Source organism: Triticum urartu, chromosome 2 (assembly GCF_003073215.2).
Source record: "Triticum urartu cultivar G1812 chromosome 2, Tu2.1, whole genome shotgun sequence".
Lineage (NCBI taxonomy): Eukaryota > Viridiplantae > Streptophyta > Magnoliopsida > Poales > Poaceae > Triticum > Triticum urartu.
The window spans coordinates 677,271,782-677,276,241 of record NC_053023.1 but is presented as its reverse complement, the minus strand read 5'-3'; positions in this window follow the sequence as shown (position 1 = coordinate 677,276,241).

The window sequence follows — 4,460 nt, the reverse complement described above, 5'->3', positions numbered from 1 at the left end:
CTTTAGCATGATTCTTTATCCTAACCAGGAAAGGTGGTTTCTCAACATAAGAAGTAGGAATAATAGGATCATTATAAGTAATAGTCTTTTCTTCAACTTTAATAGGTGCAGCTACTTTTACTTCTATGGGAGGATGATATTTAAACCACTTCTCCTTGGGGAGATCAACATAAGCAACAAAAGATTCATAGAAAGAAGCTACTATCTCAGAGTCAAGTCCATATTTAGTGCTAAATTTACGAAAAATATCGGTATCCATAAAAGATTTAACACAATCAAAACTAGGTGTCATACCTGACTCCTTACCATTGTCGAGGTCCCAATATTCGGAGTTGCGTTTAATTCTTTCCAATAAATCCCATTTGAATTCAATAGTATTCATCATAAAAGAGCCAGCACAAGAAGTATCAAGCATGGTGCGATTGTTACGAGAAAGCCGAGCATAAAAATTTTGAATAATCATTTCTCTGGAGAGCTCATGATTGGGGCATGAATATAACATTGATTTAAGCCTCCCCCAAGCTTGAGCGATGTTTTCTCCTTCGCGAGGCCAAAAATTATATATATAATTGCAATCACGATGAACAAGATGCATAGGATAAAACTTTTGATGAAATTCCAATTTCAATCGTTTGTAGTTCCAAGACTCCATATCATCAAATAGCCTATACCATGTCGATGCATCTCCCCTCAAAGATAAAGGGAATACCTTCTTCTTAACAACATCTCGGGTACACCTGCAAGCTTAAATAATCCACAAACTTCATCCACATATATTAGATGCTCATTAGGATGTTTTGTTCCATCTCCTAAAAAAGGATTAGCTAGCAGTTTTTCTACCATACCCAAAGGAATTTCAAAGCAAGCATTTTCATTTTCAGTAGGTTCAGTAGGTTGAGGAGCAACTCTTTGCTCTACTGGTCAGGGTGAAGATACCCCGAACAAGCCCCTCAGAGGATTACTTTCCATAGTAACAAGTGACAGTAAATTTCAGCACACTATATAAATTTTTCCTTACCAAATTCCACCTACCAAAGGCGCTTCACTCCCCGGCAACGGTGCCAAAAAAGAGTCTTGATGACCCACAATTATAGGGTATCTATCGTAGTCCTTTCGATAAGTAAGAGTGTCGAACCCAACGAGGAGCAGAAGGAAATGATAAGCGGTTTCCAGCAAGGTATTCTTTGCAAGTACTGAAATAAGTGGTAACAGGTAGTTTTGTGATAGGATAATTTGTAACGAGCAATAAGTAACAAAAGTAAATAAAGTGCAGAAAGGTGGCCCAATCCTTTTGTAGCAAAGCACAATCCTGGACAAACTCTTATATGATGTAAAGCACTCCCGAGGACACATGGGAATATCGTCAAGCTAGTTTTCATCACGTTCATATGATTCGCGTTCGGTACTTTGATAATTTGGTATGTGGGTGGACCGGTGCTTGGGCGCTGCCCTTACTTGGACAAGCATCCCACTTATGATTAACCTCTATTGCAAGCATCCGCAAATACAACAAAAGTATTAAGGTAAACCTAACCATAGCATGAAACATATGGATTCAAATCAACCCCTTACGAAGCAACGCATAAACTAGGGTTTAAGCTTCTGTCACTCTAGCAACCCATCATCTACTTATTACTTCCCAATGCCTTCCTCTAGGCCCAAATAATGGTGAAGTGTCATGTAGTCGACGTTCACATAACACCACTAGAGGAGAGACAACATACATCTCATCAAAATATCAAACGAGTACCAAATTCACATGACTACTAATAGCAAGACTTCTCCCATGTCCTCAGGAACAAAAGTAACTACTCACAAAGCATAAACATGTTCATAATTAGAGGGGTATTAATGTGCATATAGGATCTGAACATATGATCTTCCACCAATTAAACCAACTACCATCCACTACAAGGAGTAATTAACACTACTAGCAACCTACTAGCACCAAACCCGGACTTGGAGACAAGAATCGGATACAAGAGATAAACTAGGGTTTTGAGATGAGATAGTGCTGATGAAGATGTTGATGGAGATTGCCCCCTCCCGATGAGAGGAGCGTTGGTGATGATGATGGCGATGATTTCCCCCTCCGGGAGGGAAGTTTCCTCGGCAGAACAGCCCCGCCAGAACCCTAGATTGGTTCCGCCAAGGTTTCGCCTCATAGCGGCGGAGTTTCATCCGAGAAGATGGCTTGTGATTATTTTCCCATCGAAGGAGTCCATATAGCAGAAGATGGTCACCGGAGGGCCACCAGGGGGCCCACGAGGTAGGGGGCGCGCCTAGGGGGTAGGGCGTGCCCCCCACCCTGGTGGGCAGGGTGTGCCCCCTGGTGAAGTTCTTGCGCTCAATGTTTTTTATATATTTGGAAAACATCATCCGTGAAGTTTTAGGACTTTTGGAGCTATGCAGAATAGGTCTCTAATATTTGCTCCTTTTCCAGCCAGAATCCCAGCTGCCGGCATTCTCCCTCTGTATGTAAACCTTGTAAAATAAGAGAGAATAGGCATAAGTATCATGACATAATGTGTAATAACAGCCCATAATGCAATAATTATTGATATAAAAGCATGATGCAAAATGGACGTATCAGACACCACCTGTGAAGAATAGGATCCTAGATCAAATTCTTCATATGGACCAAATTCTTCACATGGATCCAAGTGCTCATACGGACCAAATTCCTCACGAGGATCAAATTCCTCAAAAGGATCAAAGTCCTCATATGAACATCATGACCCTAAACCTTCTGTTTCACAGGGAAGATCTAAGGATTATGGATATGTGCATTATTCTTCAAATCATTATGTTCATAAGTCCTCGAAGAATTTCTCTGCTTACTCTTATGCTTACCCTAACCCTTCTTATGTGAAACGAAGTGGATTGGCATCTATGCCACCTTTCTCTTATGGAGCTCGCAGAATGATGAACTCTTTGCTTTCCCCTTCAGATGTGGGTGGTGAAGAAAAAGAACTAATCTCTTACACAGGGTCGGGTCTCGAGACGAACTTAAACGTCTGAAGATTTTGCTGGAGGCCTGAATTTGCTTGAAAGGACGCAAGCTAATCGTGAAGAAATGAATTCTCATTTCTCACGTCCTCATACTGCTTTATCTGTTCTATTGCTTGATGAAATTGATCTGATGAAATTAATATCATATTCTTCACTGATGAAGTATATGAATTCGTAAGCTGCACTAATTCATCTGCAGGATGATCAACCCAAAGCCACTGAGTGGGTCCTCGATAGTGGATGTACAAATCACATGACTGGTGACAAGAATCTATTGATGGACGCTCCCTTATCTCCATTGCATCTGAAGCATATCACCTACGCTGACAAAGGCAAAAGCAAGGTATTTGATCTAGGTAAGGTTGCAATCTCAAAGGATCGACACATGGACAAAGTCATGTTTGTCGAGTCCTTAGGGTTCAACCTCATGTCTGTCTCAATGCTTTGTGATGTTGATATGGTTGTTGTCTTTGGCAAGTATCGTTGTGTTGTGATCATGAGGGCTGACAATTCCAAAGTCTTTGAAGGCTTTAGGAGAGGAGATTTTTATATTGTTGATTTCTCTACAGGACCACAACCTGCTATGTGTCTACTTGCAAAAGCTTCAGAAGGCTGGCTATGGCATCGACGACTTGGTCATGCTGGGATGAGGAACTTGCACATGCTCGTGAAGAAGAAGCATGTCACTGGCATCGAGGGTGTCAAATTCCTCAAGGACCATTTGTGTGGAGCTTGTGAAGCCAGAAAGATGACCAGGGCCAAGCATCCCTCAAAGACCATCATGACTACCACTCGTCCATTTGAATTGCTTCACATGGATCTCCTTGGCCCTACTCACTATGCCACATTTACTAATGCTGCATATTTATATGGCTTTGTCATTGTCGATGATTATTCTCGATATACATGGGTGCATATTATCATTTACAAAACTGAAGTGCAGGAAGTCTTCATACGATTTTCCTCGAGGGCTTCAACCAACTTAGGTGTGAAGATCAAGAACATCAGAAGTGACAATGGAACTGAGTTCAAGAACACTGGTCTTGATGACTATCTTGATGAACTTGGTATCACTCATGAGTTATCTGCTCCATATACTCCTCAGTAGAATGGCATCGTGGAGCGCAAGAACATGACTCTTGTTGAGATGGCTCGCACTATGCTTGATGAGTACAAGACGCCTACTCGCTTCTGGCCTGAGGCAATTGATACTGCGTGCCACATCATCAACAGGGTATATTTTCATCACAGTTCTAAATTTGCAACGAAAGCACATGAAGGTTTTATGCTTAGTTATGGTAAGGGCTCGCACACCTACAGAGTCTTCAACACTTATCACCACAAGGTTGTTGAAACTGTAGATGTGCAGTTCGATGAAACTAATGGATCACAAAGAGAGCACCTACCTCCTGTGACAGATGAAATACCTCCTGAGGAATCTATTAAGT